The sequence below is a fragment of the Neltuma alba genome, unplaced genomic scaffold (assembly GCF_004799145.2).
Source record: "Neltuma alba isolate B1F8T4 unplaced genomic scaffold, ASM479914v2 tig00010973_pilon, whole genome shotgun sequence".
NCBI classification, from domain to species: Eukaryota; Viridiplantae; Streptophyta; class Magnoliopsida; order Fabales; family Fabaceae; genus Neltuma; species Neltuma alba.
Window position 1 is genome coordinate 16,694 of NW_021635735.1, and position 24,499 is coordinate 41,192.

Consider the following 24,499-nt stretch of genomic DNA (forward strand, 5'->3'; position numbering starts at 1 on the left):
TATGCCTTAGTATTACTATACTAACTACGCGTACGGGGAGAGCCAGAAACAGAGGACTTGTTTGCTTCACCTTCTCTGTTCTGCTCTGTTTTGCTTTTCTTTCAGAGAGCAGTTAGATATCCTCTGCTTTTTTCTTCTTTCGTGTAAATAATATAATTAATATATAGTTGCCTAGTTTCGAAGAGTTTTGATCCTTCTTCTATTGTGTTTCTTGCTGATGGTATGTAAAGAGAAGCTATTAGAATCAAAAGGTTATGAGAAACAGTTCTTCAGAAAATTAATTGATCTGATTGATACACTTTCTGGGTTTTTTTTGGTGGGTTTCTTGGGAGAATATTCGCAAGTTGAAGGTGAAAAATAAGGTCGTGAAGAGTATAATTAGGGAATCTTAGAACAAGATAAATAAAATATAAATAATCTTGCCTAATTTAATATTAGAATTCCTAACAGTGAGAATTCAATTCTTCATATATCCCACCGATATTTATACAGTACTGTGAATGCATATCACGTTTTGAAGCGTAAGCTCTGCTTCATCATTGACCAAATCTTGGATTTTAAGTAATCAGCATTTACGTTCTGGAAATGACGAGACATATTTCACTTAGAATTAAATTAGTATTGTTTTTTTTTTTTTTTCCGTCTCCTGTTCTAGGAATCAAAGTACATACTCGTCCTAGAATTTTTAAAGACTGCGGATAACTAGTGAATGTTGAATATTTGTTTGTAAATTTATGCTGATGCCTGATGGTCATAGATGTTACGTGATGAATATGATTGGATAATTCAGAACTAAAAGTATAGAAATATTTCTACTTCAAAAAAGAAAATACAAGAATTTTGTTCTGTGCATTGTGATCCGAAGCTCACAGCACAGTGAAGAGTGAATATTACGAAATGTGCTATCTTTCCATCTATATGAAGGAACAGATCATTGTCTTTTAAGAAAGCTTGAAATGGAGGAAACTTCAGTGACATATTCAACGGAATAAAGGAAATCAACTGTTTGTTTTTTATGTATGATGAATAAAGTGACATGGTTTTTATGAATATTATAATTGTTTAATTAATTGATTGGATTTACAGTACATTAATGGTGATCTAATCTATGTACAATCATATTTGTGAGAGAACCATCCAATAACTTCACAATTTTTTCTCACCTTCTTCCAAATTTCACGTTGTAAGAGAAAAAAAAACATGTTAATTGTCTTTCATTTCTTCCTTTCTACGCCTTAATTCCTCTAGTGGGATCGTCTTGGAGTGTATATGATAACAATAGGCAAGTTCAAATTTATTATTATTATTTTTTCAAAAGAGTTATGGTTTAACATTGCAAATGTAATTAATTGGAAGCAACATGAAATTGATTTGTTTTTGTCATAAAGCATGATATGACTAGTGACACTAACAGTCAAAGTTGTTTCACTCGACTGATTGGTATCAACTATTTCGTATATGATTTATTTATTTTTAAGTGTGATCTCTTATCTGGGGTTAAAATATTCTAGATGGAGAGAGATAGATAAATAAAAGTTAGGCGAATTCATTTTATGAAATGGAACATATCAAAATTTGAATTGTATTTCTCTTCATCATAATCATTTTAGACTGAAAACGATTTGCATAAGGTTGCGGACCACATTATCGAAAGGTTAAGTATTGAAACTAAATTGGTTGTCAGTATACTCTATCAACAAATTAACTCACACATGGTTTGGGAGTAGTAAAATTTTGTTTTCCACCAATCAATTTGATGTATTGTCATAATTTTATCCATCAACTTGTCTTCTCCTTTTCCAAATGTTAGGTATGTAAAGCTATGTTGGTTTACTTAACAAAACAAAAGTGATATCCCATTTACTTTTTAATTTTTTAATTTTATATTGTATCGTTTGTATATGTTGAGTCATTTGATATCCTAAATCCCATGTCATGCTTGCCCTATGTCTGAGTGAATAATGAATACCAAACAATAATGCCACACTTACGTAGGTGCTGACTTCAGAAGCAACCATGATTGTCAATTGACGCTCCGTTTCCCCATGAAATCTTCACCCAAATCATCCAATCAAGTTTTTTTTTTTTAAAAAAAAGTGTCCTCTAGATGTTGCATTCATAATTGGAAAAATGTTTTTTTTAAAACTTTTTTTTTTCATTTTTTCACATCCGCACACAAATTCTTTCTTAAAAGGTACTAGTAAGATCGTACGCGAAACACTGTGCCAATGTAATTAGTTTTTTATGATAGAAAATAAAATTGTTATAATTTTAAATTGTCGGGTTAAATTTGCACCTAAAATAACTTTTGAGTATTTAGTATTTCTGAGTAAAAATTTTCTAAGTAAATTTACACCTTAACCTTATATTGAAATAGATGATTTTGTCACTAAAGTCTTAAATACCCCATCTAACACTTGGGATTTATGCTATTTTTCATTAAAAAGTAAGAAGAAGCAACTTGATATGATGGCAACGGTGGGGAATCTAAATCTTACCCCACTAAATCGACAAGACTGAAACAGAAGCCTCATGAAATCGTCATCAGAGGTTGTCGTTTTGATTTGGGATTGGACATTGCAGGCAACTTCACCGGTTTATAATTGAGTTTGCATTGAAATTGTCCACGATTATCGATGCATGCACCAACATGAGTGCGCGTCCGAGCCTCTTCAATATTAAAAAATATATGTTTAATCATTTAAATTTAATCCCTTAGATTTATAAAGTATATTTTTAATTTCTTAATTTTAAGATTGTTAGTTTATTAAAATAATTATATTATAGAATTACATGATTAAACTTGCTCTGTTTTTTAAAAGGAGTATTTTACAAAAACTAACATAAGTTTATTATAAATAATTAATTTAAGTAATTTTGTTAATATTAAATTATAAGCAAATTAATTATTTCGTTTTTATATTAAATATTATATTTTTCAAAAAAACTTCTTACATCATGAAGCTGAACGGCTGTCTCGGGGTCACCAAGCTTTCTGGTAAATTTCACATTTCTAGAGTTCCTAAATTGTACTACCCTTCTAATGTGCTGCCTCAGTATTTGAACCTTGCAGCGACTCTTAGTGTGCTATTTTGTATTTCATATCTATTAGTCTAATCTTATTTACAAGGCACGCTTTATTTTATTTGTATAAAAAAAAAATTTAAACTATATTAACTTTTTATTAAAATATACTAATTTTTTAATTTTATCCATATTAAATATATAAATCTTTCAAAAAATTTAACTGTCTGCACTATATTAATAAATAAAAGATCAAATAGTATATTCATGCTAAAAGTTTTAAAAAGTAACTTATAAATAAGAGTAAGAAAAACTTTTTTTCTCTATCTTATAAATAGGATTACAGGAGTATTGTTTATATAGGATTATTAATATTAATTTTTGGTCAAAAAGTAAGGCCTTTTTTTTTTTTTTAATGTTTTCATCATTTAGGCATATCATTATGCGGCTACAATATTTTGAGCAAAATGAACACATGATCTTTGAACAAATTCATAACTAACATTGTAATACAAGGATACAGATAATCATTATTATTGATGCATGAATTTGAATGCGAAGGGCCGTAAAGGCCGTAAAAGGCCTTATTTGCAAATTAAAGGACGAGGGTGTTCCAAATACACAAGCAGTTGACAGACAAAGAGACAAGGCAGACATGGACAACTAATGTTGGTGGTGTCGAGGATGATGCTCATGGTTTCCACAGTATGGTGGTCTCCGCGATGATGGACGTGACGGCATAGGGATCCATGTTGGAAGCTGGCCTTCTGTCCTCAAAGTACCCTTTGCCTTCCTTCTCTGTGTCTTTTCCCACTCTTATTGATGCTCCTCTGTTCGCCACTCCCTATTCACAAATAATACCACTCGTTATTTCTCAGATTCTATACAATAACAACATGTGGAAGCTATATATACCAATCAATTTTGAAAACAATTGGACTTACCCAGGAGAAAGTGTTAATGTGTGGTGTTCCATGTTTTCCTGTGAGACGCCTCTCGTTTCCTTCACCATAAACAGCCATGTGCTCTTTGTGCCTTAATCCGAGCTTTTCTATGGCCTTCTTTATCACCTCATATCCTCCCTCATTTCTCATCGACTTTGTGCTGTCATTATCATCCCATCCTTTCTTATCACAGCTCGAAACATTCCTTAAGTTCAAAACAAGTCTCAACTAATTATGACGATACCTGTAATTGGTGTGAGCTGCAGGTCCATTCCAAGGTCCTTGAACAGGCTTGGGATCAAAAGAAACCACAACCCCAGCAGTCTCTGCGATCCTCTGTCAACAAACCAACACATCCTTGTTAATATTCATAACTTCACTAACTTCAATCACATGCAAAAGATGTAGTTTAATGATAATGGCTTTGACATTTACCATTAGAATGTAGCGAGCAACCCAGAGCTCGTCGCCGCAGAGATGCCACCTGAAGGACCAACTTGGAATTCCCACTATATAAACACAGAAGCACATTATTTAAGCAAGATTGTACTAAGGTGCATGTAACGATAGAGATAGAATCTCTGTGATGATGTTTACTTGGGAAGGCATCACTTCGCCATTGATGCCACAGATGTTAATGCCAGCATAAAGACAGGCTTTGTAGTGTGAGTTTATTGTGTCACGCCCATGAGCTTTGTCTGCCCCTACCCCGCAGTAGGATGGGCCCTGTTCAAATATCAGCTCAAGATTACTCATACAAGCCACCATTTATGCAGAAATCCGCTAGCCAAGTTTGACCATTGCAAAACTCATGTTTCAGTTTCAGCAAAAGAATTTGTAGGCACTGTATCTCGTATTGTTCTAGCTAGTTTGGTGACAATAGAAATTGCCAAAACCCTAATGTTGAACATTAGAAGACAATTCACTAAATGGTTGGGACTTGGATTCAATGTTTCTTGTTAGACCTTCCCTTCATATCACCAAATAATAGAACCATTTGAAGCTTTTGGGTATGACATAAATCTGTGACAAGACAAACTAAATAATTGGAAGGAAAAAATCACAAATATGCGCTAACGGAAATGTGAAAGTTTTTGTACCTGTGGTTCAGGAAAGCCACCAAGTGGCCAACCAAGGGGCCAATTTGTATCCTTCTGCATGAGGGTATACTCTTGCTCTATACCATACCTGTTTCCATTTGAATTTTAGTATATTTGAAGCCCTAGAAATGTAGAGTTACAGAGAGATTATTCATAAAATATTCAAATTCAGAATGTGTATTTGTACCATGGTTCCTCCGCAACAACTTTAGGGTGGCTGAAAATTTTGGCTGCATTATACCTCTTATTGGTTGCAATGGGCTCTCCGGCTGGAGTGTAAGCATCACACATCACCTAATGAATACATTTTTACCAGTAAGTGAATATTTACGACTCAGAAAGAATAGCTTCTTTCATCATAAACCAGTTATTTTTCAAGGAGTTAAGAAAAGCTTACAAGAATGTTTTTGCCTCTCCTGAATGGATCCCTGAAGATTGCTTGTGGACTTTGAGACAATACATCAAACAGAAAGGGAACTAAACTCGTCAGTTTCTGTAAGAGTAATAAGAAGTATGTATAGAACCACAAGAGGATGAGCATATGAACCATACTATAAGATGAGCTCACTGTCTTCTGCAGGAGCTTGCTTTGTACTTGATCCATCGTAGCTCCACTCGGGAAGTTTTACAGTGTCAGTCACTGGTCCAGAAATAGTCTGTGTAGTTCAGATTTTTAAAAAGAGGTAAGTTCATGTGGCTTTTGCTGGTGGGTCACATAGTATTAATCATCTATAGAAGAAAAGAGCATCTACCCTGGCTTTACTTCGCAGGTCCATGCCAGATCCACCGATCCTGTTTGTTCATGCATCAAAAAGGATAAATTTTTATGTGTCTTCTCAGTAAACAGATTCCAAACACCCAGATTTTTTTTAAAACCTTGGTTTGGCTCAAAACCAAGGTTTTGCCCACCGAAACCTAGGTTTGTAGAGAAGCAATAATTTTTTGCTTTTGAGGGTGAAAATGCAGTCGTTGGAGTAATAATTACTCTTGTCAAAGCTTTGCCCTTCAGTTGTTATTTTATTTACTTGTGAATTCTTATTAAAAAACTCAATCCAGGCCGTTCATGGATTATGTTTCTAATTTATTTTCATGTGTCATCAAAGCTTAGCTGCTAATCTAAACTAATTCATTTCTTTCGTTTTTGTTCCTGCACAAAGCTAGTGAATCTCTCACTCTCAGGTAGGAATTTAACTTGTCATTTTATTAATTATTTATTAATTACATCATTTATATATTATTTATTAAGTTGGCAAAAAATATATTATTAACAAATTTATTACTTTAAATAAAAATATATTATAAAATATATCTTTTATGCAATTATCATATAAATTTATGTCTTATTTAATAATTTTTACATATAAAAAGTACTTTTGACAACAACTATTCAAACACTATCACTTTATTAGAATCACTTTTTCACAGAATCTATTCTTTCAAAATCTATTCTAAAAAATAACTTTTTTGTCAGAAGCTATTCTCCAAATCATGATTTAGTTTTATCTAAACACCCCTGGTCGAGTACAATTTTATGATCCTGATAAACTAAAAGAATCCATTGGACTAAGAGGAGGAAGAACACTACGTGGCTATAAATTTTTAAAGGAGAATTACAATGAGGTCATAGAGAAGAAAAATAATTATAAAACAAGTATTAAAGTTGTCATTTTCTAATCTAGAACTTGTCATTACAGGCGGCTTAAGTTGTTATTGGGACTTTTTAGTAATTATTATTTTTCTTGAGACCTCATTGTAATTCTCCCAATTTTTAATGAAAGTTTTATTTTTTACACCATAGTATATGAAGTTTTCGATGAGATATTACTACATCGGTATAAATTGCCTGAAAATATAATGGACTTTTTGAGAGGATTATTTCTTTCATTTTGTTATTTTTTAATTTTCTCTACATTTTTTCCTTAAGATCCAAAAATATTTTGATTTTTGGACTTGGGAAAAACCATTTTGCAGGTACTTGTAGTTTTTCTCTATTTTCAATATGGTACCTATGTATTTTTTCCTTCTAATTAAACACTGAAATTCTACTCTGTTAGCATAATTAGCTTTTATATAAGGATTAATAGTACTAACAGAGCAAAGTTACAGAAACTAACAGTGTTAGCAGAGTAGAATTAGATTGTCTAATGAAGAGGGAAAAACAATACATGGGTACCAAATTGAAAATAGAGAAAAACTATAAAAATGGCTTTTTGGTCCAAACCTAGTAAGTCTGGTCATCGAATCATCCAGTTTGATTTGGTTATTAGTCAATGCATTGACCAGAACACAAAGTCCATAAAAAACTTACCATATATACTCGGCGATCACCTTCTCGGTTGTATCGGAGAGGTTGAGGTTGACAAGATCTGAGAGCGGAGACATTATGAGCTGCTTAGAAGGAAGGACTTGTCAGTAAGATATGAACAGAGGATGAAGGGCTAAGGTTTTGATTGCTGTGGACTCTCTTGCTTGTTATGGGGATCCTTTTATAGAATTGTCGTACTCGTTTGTGTGCAGACTGTATTCAGATACGTAACGCAAGGTTCAAAAATGAGTTAAACGTGGAAAATAACACTTTGTGGAATGAAACATCCACTTCAATTATATGTTTATTTTTCCTAGAATAGAACAAGAACATAAAGTAATCATGGAACCGAAAATGATGGGCTAAAGGTTGCATTCTGAATGGTAAGAAACACATGCGAAGCGAGATTGGTTCATTTTGTGATAATATATTATATAATACTACTTTCGGTCTTTAACGTAACATTTAGTTGACTAATTTGAATAGATTAAAAAAATTAATTAAGTCAGTTATTTGTAATAAATAGTTGTTATTTTTTCTCAAATATCCTTGTTAATTAACTGTATTAGTTAGAACTACTATTATTACAGAGACTATCTTAAAAAAAATAAATAAATCTGAGAAATAAATTAATTGGGGTCTTATATTTAAGATCAACATAAAATCAAACAAGCTCTGATATTAAGAATCAGAGGTAGTATGATAATTCCTAGTATACTAAATATAATAGCCATTAAAGGCAGATGTTTTGTTTTTGTTTTAAATATAAAATTTTAATCTAATTTATCTTTTAAATTTCTAATTATTTTTCAAATTCTATTAATTATTCATGTTAAGGGCTTTTTTTTTTAAATTAAGAGGATAATCTCCAATACAAATTAGGCATTATGCATTAGGCATTATGCGAAGCAAAAATACAGCCCGTCTTTTATAATTAGGCATCTTTTTATGTCAAACGAGGCGTTATTTTTTTAATTAATAATTTTAAATATCTATATTTCTATATAACTACTCCTCCGGTCCTAATTATAAGACCCAATTGACTTATTTGAGGAGATTAAGGAAGTAAGTTAAGTTGGTTATTATAATAAATAAGTGTTATCATTCCTAAAATATCCTTACTAATTAAGTATATTGGCTAAAACTATCATCATTAGAAGGATTATCTTGGAAAAAATGCATAAATATAAGAGACAAAATGGATTGGAGTCTTATAATTAGGACCAAATAAAAAGTCAAATAAGGTCTTATAATAAGGACCGGAGGAGTATATATAATTTGTATAAAACTACCTTACTCATCTCAAATCAACCTACTTCACGTTTTGCATGAATTTGTTTTTGAGTATCATCATCACCACCACCACCGCCATGATGAAGATGTTGGTATATTTTGATCTTGAAACTTTAAATTTGGAGTTTCCTTACGGTGCACGTTTCTATAACGGATCATAATAATCAACAAAATGAAGGCACTACAATAAAAGAGCTTCCATAAATCCTGCTGCCTTAATCCCAAGAAAACCCTAACGCAACTAACTCATGTGAAGTTTAGATCAAACTATTGAATTGATCGTTCAAGACAATCGTTTAAGAGTTAATAGTTATTTCGAGATCAACTCACAATTCGGTCATTTAAGATAATACTACCTTCGGTCCTTAATATAAGATCTTGTTTGACTTTTATTTTAGTCTTAAATATAAAACCTCAATCCATTTTGTCTCTTATATTTATGAATTTTTTCCCAAGGTAGTCTTTCTAATAATGGTAGTTCTAACCAATACACTTGATTAGTAAGAATATTTTAGGAAAGACAACACTTATTTATTACAAATAATTAACTTAATTTTTTCCCTTAATCTCCTCAAATTAGTTAACCAGTTCTTATAATTAGGACTAGAGGTAGTATAGTTTAATTAAAATATACAAAAATATTACTCTTCTGGTCCTATTTATAAGGCACTTCTAACATATTTCATATAGATCAAGAAAAACCTTAAAATGCATTAACTCTCCATTAAAATATAACAATTTTCTAATTTTATCCATATTTAATATACACATTTCAAAAGAGATAATTACCTACATTATAATAAATGAAAAACAAAATAGTATATTCACGTTGAAAATTCAATGAGGACTAAAATAAACTTTCTCTCTCTACCTTATAAATAGAACCATAGGAGTACTATATAATTTTAAAAAGAGTATTTAAATAAAAATACATTAATTCATAAATAAATAGAATATTCATATATAAACTACACATAATCTGACAAAAAAAGAGGTAATAGAGCATAAATGTGATGGACTGATAGTTTTTTTCTTCTTTTAAATTCAAGATAATGTCGTTTTAAGCTCAAAAGAAAAACTATATAAATGGGGTGTTTGGTACCGTATAAAAATAGTTTTAAAAAGTACTTTTTTTTATAAAATAAGACAAAGTTCTCTACATATTTACTTAGTATATCATAAAAATATTTTTAAAATTATGGTTTGATTTTTACCAAAACAGGTTTGAAATCTAACCTGATTAAGGACTCATTTGGTTCAATCACATGCCACTCCTGTAATGTGATGTGGTGCAATGCAATGTAATATTTTTTTTGGATTGCTCCAGGGTATCCCCACCGCCGATAGCAGTGAGACTAATCCCTTGTCCTTGGGTCGACGCACGAAGCGTTAAAGGACTGGCCACGGAGTGCTTTCCATTCACAAGAGAATGCAATGTAATATTAATTACACGGATGGTTTGGTTCCTTGTTTAAGGAAGGTGCGATGGATTATTTTTTAATAATTATTTAAAAGTAATATATAATAGAAAGACCGTTTTATCCTTAAAACCTTAAACACTTAAGAGTTCCTCATTTGTACTGTTAAAAAAAAAACGATTTCTGTGATCAACTTCAATAAATATCGTTGCTTCTCCTTTCACCTCGGCTTCAGCAACTATGGTTCATCAATAAACTCCTGACGAGCTTAATGTTGCTGACTTGGTGGCTATGATAGATAATAGAGAGGCCATTTCTAAGTCGATTCATCTGGAGTTTGTAATGGAATTTGTGATGGAAAACCGAAGGAGCCAAAGTGGCGAATCTGGTGTAAGAAGCGGGGAGGGGTTGAAGAAAGAAGCCGGCGTGTAGAAGATAACGGAGTCTTTGATTGAGGGGTGCGAAGACTTTCAAGGGTGAATATTGCCTTTTCATCAACGCTACTGAGAATAAAATTGACATTTTACAAAGATTGCAGGCTTGATGTAATGAGTATTCATAGGGTTCTCTAAGAATAGATATTACCAAAAAAAAATGCAATATTTACTACTTCTTCCGGTCCTAATTATAAGATCTCGTTTATAGTTTATAGGCAAGATCTTATAATTAAGATTGAAAGTAGTACTTGCAATTCTTTTTACCATCAATAAGTTCAACCAAACAAGTTGTTTATGGTAATGCAATAAGGACTACCATTACAAATATGTAATGGGGTTGAACTAAATAGGTTGTTATTTTTTTTAATTACAACAAAATACATGATTTTTTTTAGTTACAACAAAATACATGACATGTAAGGCATGTGTGTGTGAGATTGAAGTTCGTCAAATTCAAAATGTTTATTGTATTTAAATTATGTTGATTATCAATCACCAATGTGAGCACAATAGTATAATTCTATTGAAATGTTAATTTAGATATTATGATTCTCTTTTTTTTTTGAAGATTCAATGGTTTCTTTTACTTTGGGAGAAAAATTTTTTATAAAAAAAATTAAAATATTATGATGATAGATATATAACAGGGTACTAAAAGGGAATCGGATCTGGCTTCTCTCCCTCGCTACTCCCGTTTGCCACTGTCTGAGCCACAAACGACATCATTTTCTCAACCAAAATAGAAGAGCAAACTTGTGAAAAAAGCTGAACGAGTCAGAGTGGAAAAATCCATAATTAAAAAAAAAAACTAGATCAAACCAACCAGTTTAACCAAAAAATTGGTAAACTAGCTAGTAGTTTGATCCGATTTGAGTATTGAACCGGTCATGGATTGAACCGGCATCAACCCGGTCAACCCGATATGAATCGGTGATAAATTGTTTTGGACAATTATATTGCTATTAGTTTTATTTTTGTTCATCCAACCCGGCCCCTAATATTTCAGCACTATAGATTATAATAAATTGTAATAATAATTTTGGTATCAATGATTACTAATTAGTTATTAAGGGATCATAAAGATCAAAATTCTTAATATTATTGTATTTTGTTATTATTATAATCAAATTATTCTTATATTTTCATATATTTTGTTATTTTTAATTAGACTATATTATTTTAATATAATTAGTTTGATCTTAAACTGATCCCGATCTAACCTACTACCTCAATTATTTTAATGTTTGGTCTGTTTTTTTTTTTTTGGGGGGGAGAAATCACGCACGAGCGGTAAGGAAGAAAATATCATTGCACTAGTGAATGTGCAGTGTGCGTAACAAGTGTGCGCAACAAATAAATGAAAAAATTTACTTCATCCTCACTAATTTATTTCATTCAATTGTATTTAACAGAAATTAAGAATAATGTATAAACCATATTTTTAACACACCACACCGTCCAGTAAAGGCATTGGAATGTGCGATGGGTGACTTATTACGGAGTACTGACTAATGGAATGTGCGACTTCTCAAGCTTCTCGATCACAAAAACACAGTCGAACACATTCTCCAAACCCCATTTTCAGTTTTGTAGCACACTGATAAATTAACTTGGACGGCCAATTCCGGTGGAATTTGCATCGTAGCTGATGGCTATAATTATCTGATTTCAAATAATGTCTCCCATCCTACCTCTGATCATGCATGGAAATTAACTAACAAGTTTCGTCTTATTCCTCCGATTGCATTGTTTCATTTGGAAGCTCTTAAAACATGCCATCCCAGTCAATGATATTATGCATAGACATCATTTGAGTGTGGATTCTAAATGCTTGTTTGGCTGCCAGATTATTGAAACACAAGAATATCTCTTCTTTTTTTTTTTTGGAGTTGCAAGAGGATTGGCTCGAACCTGCAACGCGCACACATACCACTCGGCCAAGCGGCCAATGTATCTCTTCTTGGTCTAAAGCAATATGGTTTGGTTCTTTTTATCCTTTAAATTGACACTGCTCAAGGCCTCTTCCTAGAGTTAATTATGGTTATGTGACACACTGTCATAAGTTGAGGAGGATGTTGGAAAATATACTTGTTTGATATTATATTACATTTAGTATTTCAGAAACGAAGTTCTTTTCAGAGGTACCAAGGTAGATCCCAAGGTTGTCTTTTCTACTGTTAATAATACTTGCAGTTTGGATAGTCAATGGAATCAAATCTGCTAGCCTCCACTTCCTTTAAGAGAATCAATGCCATGACAGCGACATATAGTCATTGGCCTTGATTGGACTATCATCTCTTCAGCATTAAGGAAACATAAGACTCTGATTCAAACAATAATTTTCCATCAGGGCGCGATCTTTCAAACACTCTCCAGCATGAAAAAGAAAAACCATGATAAATGGTTTTTCCTTCTATCCATAATGAGGAAAGCTCTCTTGCTCATACTAAACCAGAATACTATCTCCTCGCCTGCATCTTATGGCTTGCATATTCGTTTTCCTGATAGTAATATGCTCAAGCTGATATAGCGGCAAATCAACCTCCAGGGTCATATTAACGTTATTTTGGATGACTGCTTCTATCTAGTTAGTAAGTCTAGGTCTCCTTCTCTTAATTAGGATCTTCTTCCTTTTTTCCCCCTATCTTATTACTCCTCCGGTCCTTAATATAAGACCCATTTAACTAATTTGATTAGATTAAGGAAGTTAGGTAAATTAGTTAATTATAAGAAAAGTGACACATTTTCCTAAAACACCCATAATCATCTTTCTTAATACCCCATCTCCCTCTTTTACTTGATTATGGTTGAGGGAGTATTCATAGGGGTAATTTAGAGAAAATTGATAAATATGATAAAGGGGTTTTATATTTAGGACCAAAACCAACTCAAGAATTGGGTCCTATATTAAGGACCGGAGGAGTACCATGTATTACTTCCGATTCTAATTATAAGACATCGTTTACAAATTACAGACGAAGTCTTAGACGTATATGATACTTTATCAAAAAAGAAAAAAAATACCGACCAGTACAATGCTATTTTCTTCCCCACTCATTCATGCGTGATTTCCCAACTCTGACTCATTCAGCTTTTTTCTCACAAGTTTGCTCTTCTATTTTGGTTGCAAATGATGGGATTTAGACCCTTCCCACCACCCTTCCCATCTTCTTTCCCTTCACTACCCTCCTTTTTGTTTTATAACCATTGGATCAAAATTTCAATGGTCCAGATTTAACATCTTATAAAAATAATGTTATTAGCAAAAATAAATAAATAAATTTAAACTGTTAAAATCTGATCTGAACAGTTTATAATTGCAATACAAAAATTGAAAAAAAAAATTTGCCCTATAATAACAGTCTATGGCTATGAACTGTTTAGATCATATTTTAACTGTTTAAACTTATTTATCTATTTTTGCAATAATATTTATTTTTATAAAATGTTATAAAATATTAAACCGGGATCATTGGAGTTTTGATCTAATGGTTATTAATGAAAAAGAAAGATAATGAAGAGGAAGAGAATGGAAAGGGCAGTGGAAGAATCCATGTCCTACATGATGTCGTTTGTGGCAGCGGACAGCAGTGAACGGGAGTAGCAAAGGAGAGAAACCAAATCCACTAATAAATCGGTCAAGACTATTAATACAAGAGTCAATGGTTAGACCAATGTCAAATTAAAGAAGAAAACTCTACCAACCCATCCGACCCGACAGGTTGACCGAGTTATTTCCGGGTTTATAATATTGGGCAGAACCACGGCCACCAGTCCGATTTTTTTTTTTTTTTTTGAACTATGATGGATAGAGCCTAAAGCGCCTCCTCTTCTTCGAGCTCGTCTCTGTCGCAGTCGCTCTTCGGGTTGGAGCTCAAGTACGGCGTCCATTTCCGTCCCCTTTCACTGGCATGTTGAAGAACGGAATAATGAAGAACAATATTTGGTAAGCAATGTTTATCTAATTCATGATACCCATTTGTACTTCTTTACGAAACAGCATCTGAGTATGTTTTACTTGTATTTTGAACTGAACCGTACGTCTTTACTTGGCGTGTTACTTCGTGTTTCATATCTATTGTTTATATATGACTATTATTTGTGGTCCAAAAGTAAGGCCTTTTTTAATGTTTTATCATGTTTAATTTCATTGTTTATAATATAGTTCAAATGTGATGTTCATTCACTGAATTTAGGTAATACTCCTCCTGTCCTTAATATAAGACCCATTTGACTAATTTGATTAGATTAAGAAAGTTAGGTAAATTAATTAATTATAAAAAAATGACACATTCTTCCTAAAACACTATAATCATCTTTTTTAATACCCTTTCTTCCTTTTCTACTTGATTATAGTGGAGGGAGTATCCATAAAGGTAATTTAGAAAAAATTAATAAATATGAGAAATGGTCTTATATTTAAGATCAAAACCAACTCAACAATTGGGTTTTATATTAAAGACCGATAGAGTATAATTATACGGCTAACAATATTTAGAGCAAAACGAATACATAATCTTTGAACAAGTTCTTAAATTGTAATTCAAGGAGTACAACACAGTCTGAGAAAAAGGTGCCTTGACACATCCCGATTGTGAATTGTGATAATGGAAAATGAACCAAGAATAAGTTAATCATTATTATTAATGGATGAACGTGAAGCGCCGTAAGAGGCCTTATTTTCAAATCACGAGGGTGTTCCAAATACGAGCCAAATGGTAATGAAACAAGCAGTTGACAGACAAAGAGACAAGACACACATGGACAATCAACGTTGGTGTTGTTGAGGATGATGTTCATGGTTTCCAAAGTATGGTGGTCTCTGCGATGATGGAGGTGACGGCATAGGGATCCATGTTAGAAGCTGGCCTTCTGTCCTCAAAGTACCCTTTGCCTTCTTTCTCTGTGTCTTTTCCTACTCTTATTGATGCTCCTCTGTTCGCCACTCCCTAATCACACGTAATACCATTCATTATTTCTCAGATTCTATGCAATAACAACACGTGGAAGCTATATATACTAGTCAATTTTCTAAACAATTAGACTTACCCAGGAGAAAGTGTTAATATGTGGTGTTCCATGTTTCCCCGTGAGACGCCTCCCGTTTCCTTCCCCATAAACAGCCATGTGCTCGTTGTGCCTTAATCCAAGCTTTTCTATGGCCTTCTTTATCACCTCATAGCCTCCCTCATTTCTCATTGACTTTGTGCTGTCATTGTCGTCCATCCATTCTTATCACATGTCGAAACATTCCTAAAGTTCAAAACGAGTCTCAACTAGTCATGAAAATACCTGTAGTTGGTGTGAGCTGCAGGTCCATTCCAAGGTCCTTCAACAGGCTTGGGATCAAAAGATACCACAACCCCAGCAATCTCTGCGATCCTCTGTCAACAAACCAACACATCCTTATTAATATTTATAACTTCATTAACTTTAATCATATGCAAAAGATGTAATTTAATGAGACTGGCTTTGAAATTTACCATTAGAATGTAGCGAGCAACCCAGAGCTCGTCTCCTGCGGAGATGCCAACTGAAGGACCAACTTGGAATTCCCACTATATAAACACACAAGCACATTATTTAAACAAGATTGTACTGAGGTGCATGTAACGATAGAGATAGAATCCTTGTGATGATGTTTACTTGGGAAGGCATCACTTCGCCATTGATGCCACAGATGTTAATGCCAGCATAAAGACAGGCTTTGTAGTGTGCGTTTACTATGTCACGCCCCTGAGCTTTATCTGCACCTACCCCACAGTAGGATGGGCCTGTTCAAATATCAGCTCAAGATTACTCATACGATACAAGCCATCATTTGTGCGGAAACCCGCCAGGCAAGTTTTGACCATTAGAAAACTTGTACACTAATGGGAATGGAGAAGTTTTTGTACCTGTGGTTCAGGATAGCCACCGAGTGGCCAACCAAGGGGCCAATTTGTATCCTTCTGCATGAGGGTATACTCCTGCTCTATGCCATACCTGTTTCCATTTGAACTTCAGTATATTTGAAGCCCTAAAAAGGCAGTTTTACAGAGAGATTATTCATAAATATTCAAATTCAGAATATGTATTTGTACCATGGTTCCTCTGCAACAACTTTAGGGTGGCTGAAAATTTTGGCTGCATTATACCTCTTATTGGTTGCAATGGGCTCTCCAGCTGGAGTGTAAGCATCACACATCACCTAATGAATACATTTGTACCAGTAAGTGAATATTTACTACTCAGAAAGAATAGCTTCTTTAATCATAAACCAGTTATTCCTTCAGGAGTTAAGAAAAGCTCACAAGAATGTTTTTGCCTCTCCTGAATGGATCTCTGAAGATTGCTTGCGGACTTTGAGACAATACATCAAACAGAAAGGGAACTATACTCATCAGTTTCTGTAAGAGCAATAAGAACATATAGAACCGCAAGAGGATGAGCATATGAACCATACTATAACATGAGTTCACTGTCTTCTGCAGGAGCTTGCTTTGTACTTGACCCATCGTAGCTCCACGTGGGAAGTTTTGCAGGGTCAGTCACTGGTCCAGAAATAGTCTGTGTACAGTTGAAATTTTACAGTGAGGTGAGTTCAAGTGGCTTTTGCCAGTGGTTCACACAGTATCAATCATCCTTAGAAGAAAAAAGCATTTACCCTGGCTTTACTTCTGAGGTCCATGCCAGATCCACCGATCCTGTTTGTTTACATGTGAAAAAAGGATCAATTTTTATGCGTCTTCCCGGTAAACAGATCAACCCCACAGCATGATTTTAACAATTAGACATCGTCCAATATGATTTACAGCCTGGAGAACCCAATGGACTAACAGGGGGAGAAGAAACCAAATCAAAAGAAGAATGCTCAACACTTGAATGTGTCTGAGGACTGAGGCTGTTCATCTTGAACCCGTCCAACTGCCTCGCCTTGGTCCCCATTTTTTTGTAACGGGACGGGTCCTTTCGGACCGTCAGAAGGTCGACGACACAGGGCAAAGGAGTCGACATGACCCTAGGATGCTCCATCCCGTCAAGAGTATGTGACTCTCTGTATATTTTTTAAATTTTTTTAGTATTACTCCTCCGGTCCTTATTATAAGACCCAATTTGACTTTTTATTTGGTCCTAATTATAAGACCCAATCCATTTTGTCTCTTATATTTATGCATTTTTTTCCAAGATAATCCTTCTAATAATGATAATTTTATCCAATATACTTAATTAGCAAGGATATTTTAGGAATGACAACACTTATTTATTATGAATAACCAATTTAACTTACTTCCTTAATCTCCTCAAATAAGTCAATTGGGTCTTATAATTAGGACCGGAGGAGTATTATCTATCCAGTACTTACGTTATTGATGGAGTAATGAAAGTGATCAATCAAAAGATTAAGATCGTGTTTGTTTTTTTTGAAAATAGTTTGTTATTTTTAAAAACAAAAAAGTAAAAAAATTTGTTGGGCAATTTATGTTACTCAGGTGTTTTTTTAAAAAAAACAGAAATCAGTTTTAAAAACTAACCCTATGTTTGGATGGGAAGAAAAGTTAAGAGGAAAGAAAATGAGAATAGAGAAATTGGAGAGAAAAAAATTATTACTTATGTTTGGATGGATAAAAGAAAACAGAAAGAAAAGAAAATGAGTAAATATATAAATGACTAAAATACCATTTCTGTTATATCAAAATATATATTGATTAAAATCAAATTAAATATCATAATGAAAAACCATATTTACATTAACAAAATCATATAATTTAAAATCAAATTATTTGATAAAGATATATTATCATGTTATTATATTTTAATATCAAATAATTTTGTAAAAAGAGAAAAAATGGTAACATTTTGGGTAATGTAATGTTAAAAAAACTAAAATAACAACTCTACTTGTTTTTCTTTTTAATTCATTTTAGAAGGATTTTTACAATTTTAGTTATTTTATTTTTGAATCAAGCAAACACAGAAGAAAGACTTTATAATAATAAATAAAGTGAAAAATGAAAAAAAAATAAATAGGTATTATTTTGTTAAAAAAACATACGCAAGGATAGAGAGGCAAAATATGTTTTCTTCTCATTTTTTCTTTATATATAAAGAGAAAAGTTGAGAGGAAAATGGGCTGTGGGACCCACCTCATTTTTTCTTCAACTTTTCTTTCCTTCTACTTTTTTTCCCTCATGCAAATAAGAGAAAAATCACTTCTTTTCTCATTTTCCTTTCTAGTTTTCCTTCCTGCCTCCTTTTCTTTCCATCCAAACAAAGCATAAAAAACCAGAACAATTTTTTGTTGCATTTTTTATTTCCGTATTTTTTATTTTTTAATTGAAAAAATTGGAAATCTTTTGTTTTCTACTTAGTAGCTATTTCTCTATTTGAGAATTTAAGTTATTATCGAAGTTTCACTCTCCAATCTTAATATGTTTATTCTCAAATTTAATTTTTTAGAACAATTATCCAAACATATTTTTTTAGTTTTTTTTTTGGTTTTCAAAACGTGTTTTAAAAGACAATTTTATAAAATTGTTCTGAACAGAAAAAACAGAAACAAACAGTGCTAAATCATTGGTTACATAACTGATGCTTCAGATCAAAGTCAGATATCTTTATTTCTTTTCTTTCTTTTTTTGGCCCAAAAGAGTTAGACATCTTACCGAGATTTAAAAAACAAGTACTTTTCCGGTTCTTAATATAAAATTTATTTAACTAATTTATTAGATTTAAAAAGTTGGGTAAGTTAGTTGATTATAAAAAATATGATATGTTTTTCTTAAAATATCATAATCATCTTTCTTAATATCCTTTTTATTATACTTGAAAGAGTATTTGTATGGATAATTTAAAATAAATTGATAGATATAAAAATAGATCGTAAATTTAAAAAAAAACAACTTAATAATTATGTCGTATATAAAAACAGAAAGAGCAATATACTTGTGTTATAAAATATTAATATTTTATCCGTTAGCCCGGTAGCAGTCAACTTGCCTCGGGGATTAAGGGCTATTGCATCCATGGCTGCTCTTATGTATTGATTGGAAAAGCAGAGATATGTATACGTTAACCAGAAAAACAAATGCTCAAACTGCAAGTCGGTGATATTTGATAAATGTGAAGCAAAGCTTTATCAAGGTCCTTTTTTAAAAAAAAAAACTATGCTGGACTTTTCGTTTTATCCAGGCCGATCAGAACTGAAACCCTCTTAGGATGCCACGGAATATGAGACGAAAAACAAAGCATCCCATCTTTATTTAGGAGGGTAGGATTGCGACAGGGTTGTCCTAGTCCCATCCTATTCACAGAACAGCCCTCATATCTATGCTCAAGATTTGAATACCCTTGGATTATAATTAAATCCTTAATCAAAGCTAACATATTCTATGCAATCACAATAGTGACATAATAATTAAATAAAAATTTAATAAAAAAAGAAATTATATAATAATATATAAGAAATAGATTCATAATAAATCTAATTATCAACGTTATAATACTATAATTCCCGTAGGAAGAAAACTTACCATATGTACTCTGCAATCACCTTCTCAGTTGTATCAGAGAGGTTGAGGCTGATGAGACCTGAGAGCAAAGACATTATTAGTTTCTTAGGGCTTATCAGAAAGAGGATAGAAGCTAAGATCTTGATATATAGCTTATGATCTTGACGGGTTATGGACTCTTACGCTGGACATGAGGATCCTTTTATAGAGTAGTCTTTTTTTTTTTTTTTTTGGGGGTGTCGGTGTTAAAGGCAAGGTTATGAAATGAGTTAAAACGTGAAAAATGAAAAAAAAAAAAAGGGTCTGGATTTGTTTTAAAAGGGGGGAAATAGGAATTCAATAGGAAAATTGTGAAGTTTGATCCCCTTTTTTTTATTTTTTTAATTTATTAATTTGGATTCTACCCAATCTTTTCTTTAGACCAAAAGAAGAGCGACCTTCCGATGTCATTTGTTTGACTTTTTTTTTTTTTTGTTTACAATGATTTCAATTCGTCAGATTTTGTGGCTGGTTCCATTCTCATATTATCCCCAACAATTACGAGACTATAACAAAAAGAAATACGACCTAATGACGGGTTAAATGTTGCATTATGAATGGTGAGTGACAAATAAGAGGCTGGATTGGTTTCATTTCCTAATATGATATTCCTCCGGTCCTAAATATAAAACCCATTTTATAGTGTAAAATGGGTTTTATATTTAAGATCAGAGGGAGTATTATATAATATCTTAAATATAAGAGCAAGTTACGTTGGCTTTCAATTTAAGATCCATCCAATTTGTCTTTTCTTAATAATTTTTTTAAATTAAAGTATTAGATTTTAAAGCAAATAATTTGAAGGGACACTTTCAATATCTAATTTTTTAAATTTCATTAAGTTGGCTATACAGCTCCTATAAAGTATTAGGTTTTAGATACTGCTTTAATTTTTTTCCCCCCTCGTGAATCTTTTTACAAAACTAATGTTTTATTAATTTCTCATTTTTCAAATTCTATAATGCCTCTCTCCTAATTGTATAATTTTCTTCACTTTATATAATTTTTTTTATTAGAAAAAAATACAGAGATAGATAAGTTCCGGCCGCGTCACAAGATAGAGAAACCCTAGCGCAGCATGCTCATGGCCTCGTTTTATTTGGTTTATTTGGGAAGGAAAAAAGAAGAAGTGACATCTCATTTACTTCTAACAACCCCCCAAAAAAAGAAAAAATTGTTTTTGCTGTATTATTGTTTGTGTTGTTTCATTTCGGCATAAAGTGTAAATTTATTTTTTAAATTTTCGCTCAGGATCATTGGCCACTCAAAGTTTTAATCATAGAAATATTACTCTATATCATTAAGAAATTAACATTAGTAATTAAAATAGTGATATTGGGTCGTTAATAGTTTTAATGGTAAAGGCTAATGATGTAGCAAATTTACATAAAAAAATATTTAATTACCTAATACTCCTAAATAAAAACTTTCAAAACAAATTTGTAGTATAATCCGTTTATTTTTAATCTTTCCATTTTATCTAAGTGAATAGTAATCCTTCCTGTGTTTTTTTTGGAAAAAATTACAATGAGGTTCCATCCAAGAGAATTAAATACAAAAAAAATCTTAAAATCATGAAAGTATTCTGAAATTCAAAGAAACTTTATTATAATAAATTTTATTTTTTTAATTACCAAATTACCCTTCTTCTTTTTTGGAAGTTTGTATTGACAACTAAAAGAGCAATGGTTGACAACTTAGAGTGCAAGGATGGACAACTATCGCGGCAGGTATTGACAATACATTTTCTTAGCACATCACAAAATCACTCAAGGGAATTAAATACAAAAAGTCACTTAAAATAATGAAATTATTCTAAAGTCCTAAGGGATCTTATTACGATAAATTTTATTTGTTTAATTACTAAATTATCCTTTTTTAAAGTTTGTATTGATAACTGAAAGAACGGTGATTGACAACTTAGGGTGCAAGGATTAACAACTATCGCGGCAGGTATTAAGAACTAATCTTGTGATATACTAAGAAAATGTGTTGTCAATACTTGCCGCGATAGTTGTCAATCCTTACACCCTAAATTGTCAACTACTGTTTTTTTTAGTTGTCGATACAAACTTTAAAAAAAATAATTTGGTAATTAAAAAAATAAAATTTATTATAATAAGGTGTCTTGGGATTTCAGAATAATTTCATGATTTTAAGAGATTTTTTTATATTTAATTTCTTTGAGTGGGACTAATTGTAATTTTCTTTTTTCCATTTTTACCAACCTTCCCGCGTCGCTGTACAAACGTGCTGATTGCTTTGTTTGGTTCAATGTAAGGGAGGGGAGGGGAGGGGAAGGGAGGTCATGGTTTTGTTTGGTTGGAGGGGAGGGAAAGGGAGGGGAGATTTCTTATTTGGTTCATAAGGGGAGGGGAGGAGAGGTAATTATAAATTGACAAATATACCCTTATCTCTATATTTAGATTAATTTATTTTTTTAATACACACACGATATAATATATAATTATAATACACCACATGTTATGATATGTATATATTAATACATATGATATGTATATATTATATAATTATATAATTATATTATTATTATCAAATATTATTAGTGGCTAAAAAGAGAAAGAAGTGAAAAAAGATTTTTAATAAGATGGACAAACTTGGAATATTAAAAAATTAGTATGGGTAGTTTGGTTAATATTAGACATAATATTTCTCTCCCCTCCAAAAAACCCCAAATTTGGAGGGGAGCATGGGGAGGGGAGGGGAGCACTAAAAGACAAAATTCTTCCCTCCCCTCCCCTCTATTTTTCCCAACCAAACACACTTATCCCCTCCCCTCCCCTCAACAACCCTCCAACCAAACCAAGCCTTAGTCGCATTAATAATTCCCAATTGACGCCCAATTTCCCAGTCAAATCTTCATACAATCATGTACACACCTTTTTTATTTTTTAAAATATGTGCTGCAACGCATATACGACTTTTTTTTTTTGACCAGCCTGCAACGCATATACGAATGCAGTTCGTCAATTTAAAAATGTTTATTACATTTAAATCATGTTGATTAGGTTTTTTTTTATAATTAGGCACGGATCTCCTTCTATTGAATATAATATTGTTCAATGTATTATGAGACACTAAATATGACACCTTTCCCGGTATGAATTTAAACCTTCATTCTATATGTTGCGAGAAATTAATCCCTTCGCTAGACTCAACTTCAAATGGTAAATTATGTTAATTATGGATTACTCCTATGAGTATAAGTTCATAGCTCAGCTCAACTACTATTTAAACACTTTTGCATGGAGTATTCTTTTTATATACCACTCCAATTCTTATTATAAATTTATAAGTTATTTATAGGAAAAAATTTTAATCATAAATATAAGTCAGTTATAGGGTATTACTTTTTAATTTTACTTTTATTTAATTTTTTTTTACAAAAAGGAGAAAGGGAAGAGAGATGTGAGAATAATTTGTAAATGGCGCAAGAGAAAAAAGTTAATAAAGATAAATTTTAAAAAAATTATCAATTTAATGGATTTATTGATATGTGAGAATGAATTACTACAAGTGACTCATAATAATCACTAGGGGCTGGTCAACTATTTTGGAAGGGAGGGAATTACTTAGAGATAGTCTGTGTTGGAAGATAGGAGGGGGTAAAGTTTTCTCTAATAGGTGGATTCCCTATATTGAAGGTAATTGTCTGAGGACACTGGCAAGTTTGGTTGTTAAAGATTTGATCATAGATGAAGTGTGAAATGTTGAAAGGGTGGAAGGGTGCTTGAATGAGGAAGAGAAGTGCTATATTAGTAGAATTAGATTGCCAGTGACTCAACCGGTTAATAAATTGACGTGGGTACACAGTAGGGATGGTGGTTACTCAGTAAAAATGGGTTATAAGGTAGCTATAAATAAGCTGCAGGGTGGAGGTAGAAAAGATCCCCGTGATGCTATTGCAATTTTTATGAGATTGGTTGATGAACGTTTAGCATTGATAGAAGGTTTTAAATGTGCAGATTTTGTTAATACAGATAAAGTGGTGACAGAAATAGATTGTCATGAACTTCATAGTAAAGTGAAGAATAAGGAAGTTAAAGGTTGTGAATGGGATAGTAGAGATATTTTGTATCAGGGTGTGATGTTTTGGAACTCTTTGCATGGTTGTTCATTATCCTTGACTGCTCGTGCGGGGAATGAAGCTTCTGATCATATTGCAACTGTTGTTTTGAGAAGAATGGTTTCATCAGAATGTCTAACTCAACCAGCATCTTCTCTGTTGCTAGTTTTGCAAAGAGTTTAACAATTTCTGGCAAGAAAGGGACCGCTGCAAGATGATTAGTTGTTTTCGATTGTACCTTTTCAATTGAAATTGGCTTTGTTTGTTATGCTATTTCACAGGTATCACAGGATATTGGTGATTGTAGCTTTCCCTTTGTTTTTGAAATAAAATGAAGTATTATTCAGCTCAAAACTTAGGA

General features: G+C 32.3%; 2 pseudogenes; both read right to left on the reverse strand.

The window, feature by feature from the left end:
* Positions 1-3,715: 3,715 nt before the first annotated feature.
* On the reverse strand, positions 3,716-7,464 carry LOC114760394 (glutamine synthetase cytosolic isozyme 2-like; annotated as a pseudogene).
* A 7,689-nt stretch (positions 7,465-15,153) lies between these two features.
* LOC114760393 (glutamine synthetase nodule isozyme-like) lies at positions 15,154-20,107 on the reverse strand (annotated as a pseudogene).
* Positions 20,108-24,499: the final 4,392 nt, after the last annotated feature.